We start from the raw sequence: 15378 nt of genomic DNA on the forward strand, positions 1-15378 counted from the left end.
TAAAAAAAGAAGAAGAATCAGTGTTCTTGCTGAGAGCAGTGCTAGTGGGGTTCACATTTCTTACTGCTCAGGTCTCACTATGTTACAAGTATGTGTGGCATGTCTTCTTCCCTCCCAGACTGTCTCCCCTAACCTTCAGGGCAGAACTGCCAAATTTCTCTCTCTTCAGTACCAGTACTTGACCTACCTAGCCTAAGAGTAGATAGAGGAGAGCAGCAAAGAACAATGTGGGAAGACAATTCTCCACAGATGGCTCCTATGTCTCCAAATCAGAAAAGCAAGGTACTAACTGCTCTGTATTCTACACTATCTTTTTTTTTTTAAGATTTTATTTATTTATTTGTCAGGCATAGAGGGAGAGCGAGCGAGTGAGCACAGGCAGACAGAGGCAGAGGGAGAAGCAGGCTCCCTGCCGAGCAAGGAGCCCGATGCGGGACTCGATCCCAGGATGCTGGGATCATGACCTGAGCCAAAGGCAGCCACTTAACCAACTGAGCCACCCAGGCGTCCCTACACTATCTTTTTGAAGATGTTTATATACCAGACTTTGGAAAATACAGTCTTCTTTTAGACCAAAGGCAGGCATGCTCACTGTCCAGTATAATAAAGATAACAGTTTCCTTTGGAGCAAAGGGTACACTATCCATTAGAGAAAATAAGCTCAGGGTGCTTCTGCATACAGCAACCCACCACATGTGCAATGTTATATAGCTCTTTGCACGGCTCTGTGGGAATTAGGACTTGAGCAACCAGCACCAAAAAAACTAAAAGTCTAACTACTGTTGTTGCTATGAGTAATAAACTATCACTCAATTATGCGGGCACCTGGGTGGCTCAGTGGGTTAAAGCCTCTGCCTTCGGCTCAGGTCCTGATCCTGGGGTCCTGGGATAGAGCCCCGCATCAGGCTCTCTGCTCAGCAGGGAGCCTGCTTCCCTCTCTCTCTGTGCCTGCCTCTGCCTACTTATGATCTCTCTGTCAAATAAATAAAATCTTAAAAAACAAACAAACAAACAAACAAAAACTAGCACTCAATTCTGTGAACCAAGAGTCTCCTGTCTTCTGCCTGCTTCCATGTACCTGAAGCTGCATAATTTATAAAATCATAGATTATTCATAATTCTTGATAGGAAGAAACCACAGTTTAACCAGCAGACTGGTTAATTCCTGGAGCTCATGAAGTAAGAAATTAAATCAACCATGGCCTCCAAAGGCTTAGGGAGGCACTTAGAGAGGCAGACCAACAATTCTTGAGAAGATATAAAAGGCTGCAGAGAAAAATAGGTAGAAAACCACTGTCCCCACAATTTACATAACAGTCTTTTGGTAATTTCCTAGTAGAAAAGATTTATTCACTAATTCACTCATTCAACAAATATTTATTTCAGGCCGGGCCACACTGGGGTGGGATCATGACCTAAGCTGAAGGCAGCCACTTAACAAGCCAAGCTACCCAGGCACCTGGTGTTGGGAGTTTTTTTGTTTACTGATTCCATTTCTTTGCTGGTTATCAGTCTGTTCAAATTTTCTATTTCTTCCTGTTTCAGTTTTGGTAGTTTATGTGTTTCTAGGAATTTATCCTTTCTTAGAGGTTGTCCAATTTGTTGGCATATAGTTTTTTATAATTATTTCTCTTACAGTTATTTGTATTTCTGTGGTGTTGTTATCTCTTCTCTCATTTGTGACGTTATTTGTTTGAGTTCTTTCTCTTTTTTTCTTATAAAGTTGGGCAAGAGGTTTATCCATTTTATCGATTTGTTTTTCTTCGAAAAACTAGCTCCTGGGGACACTTGGGTGGCTCAGTCAGTTGGGCATCTGCCTTTGGCTCAGGTCACGAACCCAGGATCATGTCCCACATCAGGGTCCTTGCTCAGCAGGGAGCCTGCTTCTCCCTCTGCTTGTGCTCACTAGCTCTCTCTCTCTCACTCTCTCTCTGACAAATAAATAAATAAGTTCCTGGTTTCATTGCTCTATTATTTTTTTAGTTTCTATATCACTTATTTCTACTCTATATTATTTCCTTCCATCTGCTGGTTTTAGATTTTGTTTCTTCTTTTTCTAGCTCCTTTAGGTGTAAGGTTATGTTATTTATTTGAGATTTTTCTTGCTTCTTGAGATAGGCCTGTATTGTTATCAGCTTCACTCTTAGAACCACTTTTGCAGCATCCCAAAGGTTTTGGACTTCTGTGGTTTCATTTTCGTTTGTTTCCATATACTTTTTTATTTCTTCTTTTATGTCTTAGCTGACCCATTTATTGTTTACTAGCTAGTCAAAACAGTATGGTACTGGCACAAAAATAGTCACATAGATCAACAGAACAGAATTGAAAACCCAGAAATAAACCCATAACTATACAGTACATTAACCTTCATCAAAGCAGGAAAGGATATCCAATGAGAAAAGGACAGTCTCTTCAACAAATGGTATTGGGGAAACCAGATAGCAACATGCAAAAGAAAAAAAAATTAGATCACTTTTTTTTTTTTTTTTGAGAGAGAGAGGGTGCACAAGCTACAGCAATGTGGCAGGGTGTTGAGGAAAAGGAAGAGAGAGAATCTTAAGCAGGCTCTACACCCAGCACAGAACCCAACACAGGGCTCGATCTCATGACCCCGAGATCATGACCTGAGCCAAAACCAACAGTCAGACACTTAACTGACTGAGCCACCCAGGCACCCAAGTATTACTTTCTTAAACCATAACAAAAATATATTAAAAATGGATTACCAATCTAAAAGTGAGACCTGAAACAACAAAAACCCTAGAAGAGATCACAGGCAGCAAACTCTTTGACATCAGCTATAGCAACTTTTTTCTAGATATGTCTCCTGAGGCAAGGGAAACAAAAGCAAAAATAAACTAATTTCATTAAAGTAATAAAACTTTTGCATAGTGAAGGGAACAATCAATAAAACTAAAAGACAACCTAGAGAATGGGAGAAGATATTTGCAAATGACATATCTGATAAAGGGTCAGTATCCAAAAGATATCAAGAACTTAAACAGCTCAACATCCAAAGAACAAATAATCCAGCTAAGAAATCAGCAGTTGGGGTGCCTGGCTGGCTCAGTGGGTTAAAGCCTCTGCCTTCGGCTCAGGTCATGATCTCAGGGTCCTGGGATCAAGCCCCACGTCAGGCTCTCTGCTTGGCAGGGAGCCTGCTTCCCTTCCTCTCTCTCTGCCTGCCTCTCTGCCTACTTGTAATCTCTGTCTGTCAAATAAATAAATAAAATCTTAGAAAAAAAAAAAGAACAGAAAAGAAATCGGCAGTAGACATGAATACACATTTCTCCAGACATCCAGGTGGCCCACAGACACATGAAAAAATGTTCACTATCATCACTCACCATCAGGGAAATGCAAATCAAAACTACAATGAACTATCACCTCCTACCTCAGAATGCTAAAATCAACAATGAAAGAAACAACAGGAGTTGGTGAAGATGTGAAGAGAAAGGACCCTCCTGCACTGTTGGTGTTAATGCAAACTGGCACAGACACTTTAGAAAACAGTATGGAGGTTCTTCAAAAAGTTAAAAAAAAAAAAAAAATGATGCCTGGGTGGCTCAAATGGTTAAGCATCTGTCTTCAGCTTAGGTCATGATTCTGGGGACCTGGGATCCAGTTCTGTGTCAGGCTCCCTGCTCAGTAGGGAGCCTGTTTCTTCCTCTGCCTCTCATGAATAAATACATAAAATCTTAAAAAAAAAAAAAAAGTTAAAAATGGGGACGCCTGGGTGGCTCAGTCCATTAAGCATTTACCTTTGGCTCAGGTCATGATCCCTGGGTCCTGGGATAGAGCCCTGCATTGGGATCCCTGCTCTGCAGGAAGCCCGCTTCTCCCCCTCCCACTTGCCCTGCTGTATTCCCTCTCTCGCTGTCTCTCTCTCTCTGCCAAAAAATAAATAAAATCTTAAAAGAAAAAAAGTTTAAAATGGAACTACCCTACAATCCAGCAATCGCACTCCTGGTTATCTACCCAAAGAATACAAAAACACTGATTCAAAGGGATATATGTACTCCAATGATTATAGCAGTCTTATCTACATTAGTCAAGATGTGGAAGCAGTGCAAGCACTCACTGATTCATGAATGGATAAAGAAGATGTAGTATACATATACAAAGGAATATTACTCACCTATAAAAAGGAATGAAATAGGGGCTCCTGGGTGGCCTAGTGGGTAAAGCCTCTGCCTTCAGCTCAGGGTCCTGGGATCGAGCCCAGCATCAGGCTCTCTGCTCAGTGGGGAGCCTGCTCCCCAGCCCCCCAACCTGCCTCACTGCCTACTTGTTATCTCTGTTTGTCAAATATTTTTTAAAAAATGAAATATTGTCATTTGCAACAACATGGGTGGTGCTAGAGAGCATAATGTTAAGCTAAATAAGTTAGTCAGAAAAAGACAACTACCGTATGATTTCACTCACATGTAGAATTAGATTTGCCAACTTTTTGCAGCTCCTTTCAAATGTCTCTTATTTATTTATTTATGATTTTATTTACTTGACAGAGAGACACACAGGGAGAGAGAGAGAACACAAGCAGGAAGAGTGGGAAAGGGAAAAGCGGGCTTCCAACCAAGCAGAGAGTGGACTCGATCCCAGGCCCCTGGGAATCATGACCCGAGCTGAAGGCAGACGCTTAACTTACTGAGCCACCCAGGCACCCCAGATGTCTGCTTTTTAAAGGAAAGATTTTTCAGCCTTTGAGCCTGAGACTTTCAGCTCCCAGGAACTGTGACTACCCTTCTCATCTCTCAAAACAGCAGAAACTCCTGGGTCCTCTTTCACAGATGTTAACAGTGGAGGTGCTACACCAAAGCATTCGGCTCTGTACCATAGGACCTGTCAGCAAGAGAACCCTGGAGCTGTGGACAAAGTACAATGGTGCCGAGTTTGGGTGTAAATGTTTTTACCTGGAAATGACCAAATATTTAACTGGGTATGTGATTATACTCAGATTCATCTGAGCATTTGTTGGAGTATGTAAAAATAAAGATGGAAAAGGAATGGAAATACTGTCAGTAGGAATACATCTTTAATTCTTATCCCTTCCTCTCTTCTTTCATTCACTCAACAGTAAAAAACAACAACAACAACAACAAAAAACTCTGTGGTGTCTGGGGCTCAGGTGATTAAGCAAACAACTCTTTAAAAAAAGGGGGGGGGGCGCCTGGGTGCTCAGTGGGTTAAGCCTCTGCCTTGGGCTCAGGTCATGATCCCGGGGTCCTCCAATCAGGCTCCTCTCTGCTCAGCAGAGAGCCTGCTTCCTCCTCTCTCTCTCTCTCTCTCTGCCTGCCTCTCTGTCTACTTGTGATATCTCTCTGTCAAATAAATAAATAAAATCTTAAAAAAAAAAAAAAAAGAGTTTATTTGACAGAGATAGAAAGTACAAGCAGGGATATCCTGGTAGTCCCAGGATTGAGTCCAGCATGGTGGCTCCCGGCGCAGAGGGGAGTCTGCTTCTCCCTCTGTCCTTCTCCCCTACTCACACACTAGTGCTCTCTCTAGTGCGTGCACACTCTCTCTCTCTCTCTCAAATGGATAGATAGATAGATAAATAAATAAAATCTTTTAAAAATTAAGGGCCATGCTTAATTAACATAATACTGAATGACAGCCAGTCACAGTCTGCCTCTTTATTTATTTATTCATTTTTGAAGATTTTATTTATTTATTTGACAAACAGAGATCACAAGTAGGCAGAGAGGCAGGCAGAGAGAGGAGGAAGCAGGTTTCCTGTGAGCGGAGACCCGGCACGGTGCTCAATCCCAGGACCCTGAGATCATGACCTGAGCCAAAGGCAGAGGCTTTAAACCAATGAGCCACCCAGGCACCCCAACAGCCTGCCTCTTTAAAGCCTGGGAGGCATTCCCTCCACAGATCTAGTAAAGCAGCCTCATCCCTGAAAGCAAAAGGAAATGACAGGCCTTTGCTAGTAAGAAGCAAGTGATTCTGGCGATTCACAGACCTGTACCCCTGGGGATAAAACACATTATATGCTTATTTAAAAAAATAAAAAATAAAAAAATAAAGATGTAAAAAAAGAAGAAGCAGCAGCAAGGTGATTCAAGAGATCAGTAAACAATAGCAGGTGCATGAAATCACAGTCCTAAGAGCTTGACTTTCAAATGCTGGTAAATTACAGACAGGGTACCATGACTGTGGCAGGAAGGGGAACCTGGTGGCTGAGAACCAATGCTGAAAAACAAAGCCTTTGGGGTTTGGGGGTAGTGCAGTTTTCTGCACTACCTATTCACACTTTTTGAGTATGTATGTAAGTATGTATTTTTTGAGTAAGTTCAGTGCCCAACATGGGCTTGAAACTGGCAACCCTGAGATTAAGAGTTGCTCTACTGACTGAACCAGCCAGTTTCCTCACCTTTTGAGTTTCTAATATAAGATTAGTTTGGTGGAGCTGACATTATTAATTTGAAAGAGGACTTTGCCTGCCTCCGTTTTACCTCAAACTTTTTTTTTTTTTTTTTAAGATTTTACTTTTAAGTAATCTCCCCTTCTCAAACTTACAGCCCAGAGATGAAGAGTCACTGGCTCTACTGCCTGAGCCAACCCAGGTGCCCATGACTTCAAACTTTCCAAATAAGGTTTTTGTTCCAGTTTATCTCTTAGCTCGGGCAAAAAGACCCTGCAGAAAAAAACATAACTTGTTGGGAACCAAAACTACTCTCTCAAGCAACCATGATTGCCCTGAGCCAACAAGACCCACCCGGGATTGACTCCAGGACAGTGATCCTTTTAACCTTCACTGGCTGTCTGGATGTACCCACCACCCACCTTTGCCCTCCATTTTCTTTATATAAACCTGGAAGTATTGGGGGGCATTTTGGAGATCATAGACACTAGTCTTAGACACTAGTTTGCTGTCTTCCCAATGGTGACTTCACTGAAATAAATTCCTTTCTTATTCTACCACCACTTGTTTCTCTGCCTTTGGGAACCCCAGGGCCAGGTATTCCTGCACCCCTTATGTGTCGGCTATAACTTTAGTGCCAACTCTTAACACTATTAGCTACTATGTAGTGAGGGCTTTCCAGGTAGCAGGCATCATTCTAAGTGCCTTACATATTAGATAAACGCAGTTCTTAGTTGTCCTAGTTTTATGGATGGAGAAACTAAGACACAGATTACGTAACTTGCCAAAAGTCACACAGCTGTTAAATAGCAGAGCTGGTAAGTCACCTTCACCTTTATCCCGCTTTGTTATGTTCTAAAATACTATTCCAGGTACTGAGCATACAGAGGTATGGAAGTGAGTAAAGGTTCCTACTCTCACTCTGAGTTTACATTCTAGTGAGGGAGAGAGATAACAGCAACAAATACCCAAGACAATGTTAGATAATGAGGCATGCCAAGGATTTTAAATGCTGTAACTGAGAGAGATTGGTGTCTACTTTAGATTTGGGTGGTCAAAGAAGGCCCTCTTTGGAGGTTACATTTACACAGAGAAAACAATTAATGCAAAGATTCAAAGAAGGAAACAAAGTAGTATATTTCAGCAACTTGAAAACAGCTAGAGAGCTGTTCAGGGTATGAGTATCAGGGTATGAGGGAGAGGTGAGGTGCAGGCAGGGACCAGATATCTGAGGGTTTTCTAGGCAAGGTTGAGGTCAGGGGAGTCTGGATTTTAAATGTGAAGGGAAGCCACCAATAGGTTTAAAGCTGTGAGGACCAGTTTTGAGGCCACTGCCTCAGGTGTCTTTGGGATAGATCATGGTGGTTTGCATTTGGGTGTACATAGCAAGAAAGGAGAAACTTGGGCTGTTCTGGAAGACGAGTCAATAGGATACACTGATGGACTTGGTGAGAGCGGGTGAGGGAAAGAGGATTCAAAGGTGATAAGCTGGTTTGTGCCTGGGAAAAAACCCTGGTGGAGTTGCTAATAGGGAAGACTAAGGAAGAGACAGGGAGTTCTCATTCAAGGGAAGGACTTTTTCAGAATGAGGGAAAGAAGCAGTCAACCACTATACTTGCTTTATTTAATTGGACACTTAAAACAATCCCATGTGTTGATGCTACTATTGCTACATGCTACCTACGTTAGAGGAACAGACTTAAGAAATTTCTCCAGGGGGCGCCTGGGTGGCTCAGTGGGTTAAGCATCTGCCTTAGGCTCAGGTCATGATCTCAGGATCCTGGGATCAAGCCCTCCATTCAGCTCTCTGCTCAGCAGGGAGCCTGCTTCCCCCTCTCTCTGCCTGCCTCTTGACTACTTGTGATCTCTCTCTGTGTCAAAAAAATAAATAAAATTTTTAAAAAAGAAAAAAAGAAAAGAAAAGAAATTTCACCAGAGCTCACAGCTAGTAAATAGCAGACCAAGGTGTCAACTCTAGAGCATACACTTCCCTTACATCCCCCAACCTTTAAAGATGACCAATAACAAAAGTGAAAGCTTGGCCACTGTAAATCCCAAAAGAGAAAATCAAGGAGGAAATACGCGGTACATAGCTAGAGTGGAAGAAAGAGAAATTAACTATGATCTGGGAAGGTACTTCTGAGACCAGGAAGCAATCTCAAAGCTTCAACAGCAGGGAAGGAAAGGAGGCACACTCTCAGCACTTTCAGGAGATACGACATTCTTTTTTTCTTTTTCTTTTCCTTTTCTCCCCCCCTTTCTTTCTTTCTTTTAATTCTTTTCTTTCTATTTCTTTTAGGTTTAAGTAATCTCTACAACCAACATGGGCTCGAATTCACAACTCTGAGATTGAAGGTTGCATGCTCTATTGACCCAGTCAGCCCAGCACCCCTCTTCCTTTCTTCTCATCTCTCCTACCTTTCCTCACCAGCCTCCCTCAGCAAAGATTTTGCCTCACACTGGGCACAGAGCTAGAAGCTATCATTTGAAAAACCCTCACTATGGTCTCATTACGCAGATGAACTGCCTACCTTTGTACTCCCCGTCAACTCTGGCCAACTCAAAAGTCCTGACCCTGGAAACCACTCTCTCCTAAATCTCAGTTTCTCCTGCTCTATCCAGTCCTTCCATCTGCTCTCAGACTTGTTCTCCCACCTTTATTTTCTTTTTAAAATATTTATTTATTTGAGAGAGGAGAGCGAGTGCATGGGGGGTGGGGAGGGAGAATCAGACTCCCCACTAAGCAGGGAGTCCAACACAGGGCTCTATCCCAGGACCCTAGGATCACGACCTGAGCCTAAGGCAGATGCTCAATGGACTGAGCCACCCAAGTGCCTCATGTTCCCCCATCTTTAATTCTCCCATGTCCCTATCTACAACCCACATCCTACATCCCCTCCCCCCTCCAATGCATATCCGCCTCTATACTTTCCATCACAGCTTGATCTTCTGGGAACTCTCCACTCAGTGACAAGCCCTCACATCCCTTCATTGATCAGCCCATCCCAAACCAGTTTCTATATCTACCACAAGACCAATAAAGTCACCACTAAATGCCATGGATACCTTTCTAGCTGTATCTTAATCTCTCATATGCTTTCTGCACATTTTTTTTTAAGTTTTTTTTTTGAAGAGTTTATTTATTTATTTGATAGACAGAGATCACAAGTAGGCAGAGAGGCAGGCAGAGAGAGAGGAGGAAGCAGGCTCCCCGCTGAGCAGAGAGCCTGATGCGAGGCTCGATCCCAGGAGCCTGGGATCATGACCTGAGCCGAAGGCAGAGGCTTAACCCACTGAGCCACCCAGGCGCCCTCTGCACATTTTTCTATCCCACTTTCCTTCCTTGGCTTTGAACAAGCATATTCATCTGGTTTCCATCGTACCTGTTTGGCTCTCCCTTCTCAGTCTGCTTTGGGAGTTCTGTCTGTTAAAGGTCAGAAATTTCTCCTAAATGTGCCCTAAACTTAATTCTACCATCACTTCCCACCACATTGCCCTATGTAATTCAGTTACTCCTCCATTCTCCCCATCTTAACATAAGGAACCATTTGCTCAAGCCATGAAACCTGACAATTATCCCTCACTCATACTAAATCAATCCCCCAAATCCTGCCAATATTAAATTTCTTTCAAATCTAGTCAGCTTCTCTTTCTTCATCACCATCACGAGCTTCTCTACTGTCTAGATGAATGCAGTAGGTGCCCAACCAGGCCCTACAGTTGCCACCTCAACCCTGCCCTCCAATCTAACTGCCACAGAGCTGTTAGTAACCTTAAACCACAAAGCAGATCAAAACCATTCCCCCTCCCACACACTTTTTTTAAAGTTTTTATTTATGTACTTGACAGAGCATATACCCCCAACAAGCAGGGGGAGCGGCAGGCAATGGGAGAAAAAGCAGGCTCCCACCTAAGCAAGGAGCCCCACAGGATACTCAATCCCGGGACTGGGATCAAGACTTGAGCTGAAGACACTCAACCTACTGAACCACCCAAGTGCCTCCACTCTCCTTTCAAAAAACAGACAACCACTCTTACTTAAACAAAACAATGCCCAGCTCCCCACCCTCATATTACAAGTAAATTCTTCTTATTCTTAAGAATAAAAACGAAAAACCACCTAAAAAGAAAATAACCTAACAAGAAAAACTAGAAACAAAGAAACCCCACAAGGTTGTTCCCAAATAACCATTCTACCTCTCTTTATCAACAAGAAAGCCTACCAAAACCACTCAGACGGTATTCCTCCCCTCTAACCTCTACAAGACAGAGGAAGAACGATCATCAATGATCAAGAGCTGCTGCATACACAACACTCAGGATCAGCTTCACGCTCAGGAAGGAATACTACGCCTCCTCCTCGTGGTCTTGGGTACCCTACAACTTCAGAGAAACTTCTCTAGTAACAAACTATAGAAATGATCCCTGAAAGTATAGTCTTAGATTCAAGGAGCTGGCCTCGGCTAGGTCTATGGCAGCCGCACACTTCTCTTTGATGGCGACATTTCCCCCACGTTCTTCCATTTTAGAAATATCACATAAACATATTTTCAAAGTATTTTTTTATTCACCACCTTTTAAAACACTCTGAATACTCTTAAGAGTCTTTTTTTCTTAAAGAAAACTAAGCTTTCTACTTCCTAATTAGCCTATTACGGACCGACAGCCAATGAGAAGCTTGTCTTTCTGCGGCTAACAATTCCGGACTACTTTAAGATAAGGGTGCGCTAGGGGGCGCCAATTAGTCCGACGTCTCATGGATTACACTCCCCGCCTTCGGGTGAGATAGATTCATTTCTTTTTTCTTTTCTTTTCTTTTCTTTTCTTTTCTTCTTTTCTTTCTTTCTTTCTTTCCTTCTTCCTTCATTCTTTCCTTCTTTCTTCCTTTCTTTTTCCTTCCTTCTTTCTTTTCTTTCTTTCTTTTTTTTTTTTTTTTTTAAGATTTGGGTTTTCAAGACAGTGTATCCAGGTGTAGAGAGCAAAATGGAGTCTCTCATATCAAGCAGGAGCCTGTGTCAAGCAATGACACAAGCAGTTAAGGTACTGCAGCTAGAAAATATTGCTCAGACCAATCTCAGCTGACACCCCAGAACTGATAACAACTAGAACCAGAGGAGGTCTGCAGAGACCCAAAACTGATTAAATCCCTTTAACAAGGAAGAATTTTGGTAGGAGACAGTCAGACTCTTCAGACCTGACACCCCTATGTCTGACCACTTGAAAAAGGCAACTGCCCCCAAAAGGTCTGCCGGGTTGATCTCCAAACACAATAGAGATCTTTCACTGTTTGAACATCAGAAGCAGTAAGTGCCCAGGGCTGACCAGGACCAGATGGAGGCCTTATCTCTACTGCACACCCATGGACTGACTTTGCGTTTGGTTGGTTAACTTTCTGCACCCTTCTGGATATCTTGTGTGTTGTGGGGCTTGTATTCTGTCCTGTCTGTGTGCTGTATAAGAAGCCAAGCTTAGGGGCGCCTAAGTGGCTCAGTGGGTTAAAGCCTCTGCCTTTGGCTCAGGTCATGATCTCAGAGTCCTGGGATCCAGCCTGCATCGGGCTCTCTGCTCAAGCAGGAAGCTTGCTTCCTCCTCTCTTTCTGCCTGCCTCTCTGCCTACTTGTGATCTCTGTCTGTCAAATAAATAAATTAAATTAAAATCTTAAAAAAAAAAAAAAGCAGCCAAGCTTAATCCCATGGTGAACTGTCTTTGAGTTTGGAATCCTGAAAAGCTTTATAATTGTGATTTAACTTTGCTTTATGATTGAATAAAGCTGACGCTGTGGAAAGAAACAACTTGTGTGTGTGCCTTCATAGCGTGCTCATGAAACCAAGCAAGTCTTAAATGGGGGAATCTGGAAATTTATTTTGACAGGTGGGGATACCACTATACTAACGAGGAATTGCACTGGAAATTTATTTTGTTTTTTGTTTTTTTTAAAGATTTTATTTATTTATTTGACAGAGAGAGATCACAAGTAGGCAGAGAGGCAGGCAGAGAGAGAGAGAGGAGGAAGCAGGCTCCCTGCCGAGCAGAGAGCCCGATGTGGGACTCGATCCCAGGACGCGAGATCATGACCTGAGCCGAAGGCAGCGGCTTAACCCAATGAGCCACCCAGGTGCCCCGGAAATTTATTTTGAAAAGCAATTTTCCCCTTCATTTTTTAAAAGATTTTATTTATTTATTTGAGAGAGAATGGTGGGGAGGAGCAGAGGGAGAGAGAAAAGCAGACTCCTCGCTGAGCAGGAAGCCCGACAAGGGGCTGAGTCCCAGGACCCTGAGATCAGACCTGAGCCGAAGGCAGATGCTTAACTGACTGAGCTACCCAGGCACCCCCCTTTGTTTTTTAATTAGGAAAAAAATAACAAGTATACTGTGCTTACTATGGGGATTTGGGGTGTTGGGGGTCTGCTTTAATTGGTAATTATGTATATATTCATATTATTTATAACTTTTGAATCTTAAATTTTATCACCTTTATTTTAAATATTCTCAGGCCTATCTAAACAGAGACCACAACTTTTTCAGTTTTCTTCTTGGTGCTGCTCAGTATCAAAATAAAATTCAATCTAAATAAGTTTTATTATTATTTGTTTAAATAACTTGCCAGGTGAGTCTGACAGGTTGCACACCTTTACCCACCCACCCCCCATCAAAAAATGGACTTAAATGTGATTTCTCTCATTAATTAAAAAAGAGACAAATAAAAAAAAGAAACAAAACCCAAAAACCCTTATCATTTCTCCAATACGTTAATATGTTCCAGGCCTTCTACTAAACCCTTTACATAGATCACCCCATTTAATCTTAGAACTAACCCTCAGAGTCTGAGGAAATGGAAACTTAGAATGTTAAGTGGCTCACCCATGCCACAAGGCTGTCTCCTGCTGCCTTAAGCACTGACATTCCACCTTTCTGTATCTTGTAAGTTCTTATCTTCTCCCATGTAACCCACAAAAGAGGTTCTTTGTGTTTTGCCCAAGTCTACAACTAGGTAAAACTTAATAAACTGACCTGACTAAAGTAAACCCATAAGTAAAGAAGTAGGCAGTAGAAGTACAGGGTGGTGGGGGCGGTTTGCAGAAGTCACCAAGGAAGAAAAGGGGGAATCGGGGTGCGCTGTCTGAGGAGCAGTGAGAAATAATTTAGGCATTTCTTACAAATGCTAAGAAAGGTTGACTGGGGATGAACTTTTTTTTTCTTCTTCTTTTTTAGATTTTATCCATTTATCTGACAGAGAGGGAACACAAGCAGGGGGAGTGGGAGAGGAAGAAGCAGGCTTCCCAAAGAGCAGGGAGCCTGATGTGGGGCTCGATCCCAGAACCGCAGGATCATGACCTGAGCTGAACGCAGACCCTCGATGACTGAGCCACCCAGGCGTCCCCAGGCATGAACTTCCTATTGATGGGAGTCAACTTAGCAATCAGAGGTGCTATGAAGAGGAAAAGGCTATGAATACAGCCTGTGTCCTGACTGGAAGATCTTTTGGCCATTTTCTGACAGACAACCACCATGTATTTTGCCTACTGAATAAGCACTCAGCAACTCTGTGACAGATCAAAAAGAAAATGAGACCAAAACTCCTTTCATCAAGATTACTAACAGAGCGAGTCATCAACTTGGTACTCAGTGACAAGCTAGGCTTCCCTAAAGGAACCTGAGATCTTACCCTGCATAACTTAAACCCATGTGATATATACACACATACAGAAACACCGTACTTCTGAGCACCAAAAAGAGAGCGGCGTAAAGGTTGGGGGAGGGAGGAGAACGTGATCCTTAACTATAAAATGTTGAAATAAGGAATTGGACTAACTAACCTGCTTTGAAAGTCCCTTCTAGGTCTGATACTCTTTTTTAAAGATTTTATTTATTTATTTGATAGCACAAGTATGAAGAGCAGCAGGCAGAGGGAGAGGGAGAAGCAGAATCCCCGCCGAGCAGGGAGCCCCATGCGGGGCTCGATCCCAGGACCCTGGGATCTATTTTTTATTTATTTATTTATTTATTTATTTTTAAGATTATTTATTTATTTATTTGACAGAGAGAAATCACAAGTAGATGGAGAGGCAGGCAGACAGAGAGAGAGAGAGGGAAGCAGGCTCCCTGCCGAGCAGAGAGCCCGATGCAGGACTCGATCCCAGGACCCTGAGATCATGACCTGAGCCGAAGGCAGCGGCTTAACCCACTGAGCCACCCAGGTGCCCAGGACCCTGGGATCTTGACCTGAGCCTAAGGCTGGTGCTTAACTGATGAGTCACCAAGGTGCCCCCTAACTCTGATATTCTCAGATTGCCTTCTTCATTTTTTCTTAACACTTCTATGAGGAGGCCAGATCTGAGCTACACATCTGCCTACCTGACATCTAGTTGACTCACATCTTGAATTGAATGTCTCAGAAGCACCTTTAATTCAACATGTCCAAGCTAGTCCTGCCTGATCCCTAAAACTAGGCCTCTTCCAGTTTCCTACCTTGGTGTTGGTACCACTGCCCACAAACTGGTCCAGGAGCACAAAACAAGGGTTAGCTCTGACACCTTCCTTCACGCCAACCTGTCATAAGGCTGATAAGTTATCTCCCACATACCTTTCAAACCCCTCTGCTGTTCTTCACCTCTACTATCTCCTTGGCTGGCCGAAGATCTTTCAGCTGGACAGAGCTTAACCTACACTCATCATTGCCCTTCTCCAATCCATTTCCCAAGCAGTGGCCTGGTTCCCTTTCAAATCCTTTTTTTTTTTTTTAATGTTTTATTTATTTAAGTAATCTCTACACCTTACATGGGGCTCAAACTCATTACCCTTACTTAGATCAAGATTTGCCTGTTCCTCCAAATGACCCAGCCAGGTGCCCAAGGAAGGGGTCTTTCGTTTTCTTTATGTTGGTTTTTTTTTTTTTTTTTTTTTTTGTAATTTCCACACCCAAAGCAGGGCTTGAACTCAAACTCAAACTCATGGCCCTGAGATCAAGTCATGTGCTCTTCTGACTGAGCCAACCAGGTGCCCTCCT

At 42.8% G+C, this 15378-nt stretch overlaps 1 protein-coding gene and 1 non-coding gene across 5 annotated transcripts in view; both read right to left on the reverse strand.

The window, feature by feature from the left end:
• Positions 1-15378, reverse strand: part of TEX14 (testis expressed 14, intercellular bridge forming factor) — a 125984-nt gene that overhangs the window by 73062 nt on the left and 37544 nt on the right. The gene's annotated exons all lie outside the window — the stretch shown is intronic.
• Positions 10598-10811, reverse strand: LOC123389212. Its single transcript, XR_006603811.1, has one exon. It is a non-coding gene; the product is annotated as a small nucleolar RNA U3 (small nucleolar RNA).

The sequence above is a fragment of the Mustela putorius genome, unplaced genomic scaffold (assembly GCF_011764305.1).
Source record: "Mustela putorius furo isolate JIRA1106 unplaced genomic scaffold, ASM1176430v1.1 tig00003962_pilon_pilon_pilon, whole genome shotgun sequence".
Classification (NCBI taxonomy): domain Eukaryota; kingdom Metazoa; phylum Chordata; class Mammalia; order Carnivora; family Mustelidae; genus Mustela; species Mustela putorius.